The following is a 208-nucleotide window of genomic DNA, read 5'->3' as shown; positions in this document are numbered from 1 at the left end:
TTGTATGAGACAAGGACGCAATAAAATCACAAAAGAAGAGAAATTTAAAATTTAAAAGATAAAAAGAACGATGGGGAGAAGGAGGCAAAGAATAACAAGAAGAGATGAGGAAGAGGCGATGAGAAGCAGGAGAAAAGTCACAATAGAGAGAAACAACGCGACATTATTAAGAGGGGATGGTCCTTTACCAATGAAAGTAGATATGTAC

The sequence above is a fragment of the Penaeus monodon genome, chromosome 15 (genome assembly GCF_015228065.2).
Source record: "Penaeus monodon isolate SGIC_2016 chromosome 15, NSTDA_Pmon_1, whole genome shotgun sequence".
Lineage (NCBI taxonomy): Eukaryota > Metazoa > Arthropoda > Malacostraca > Decapoda > Penaeidae > Penaeus > Penaeus monodon.
The sequence above is the reverse complement of the archived record's forward strand: the minus strand, read 5'-3'. Positions refer to the sequence as shown.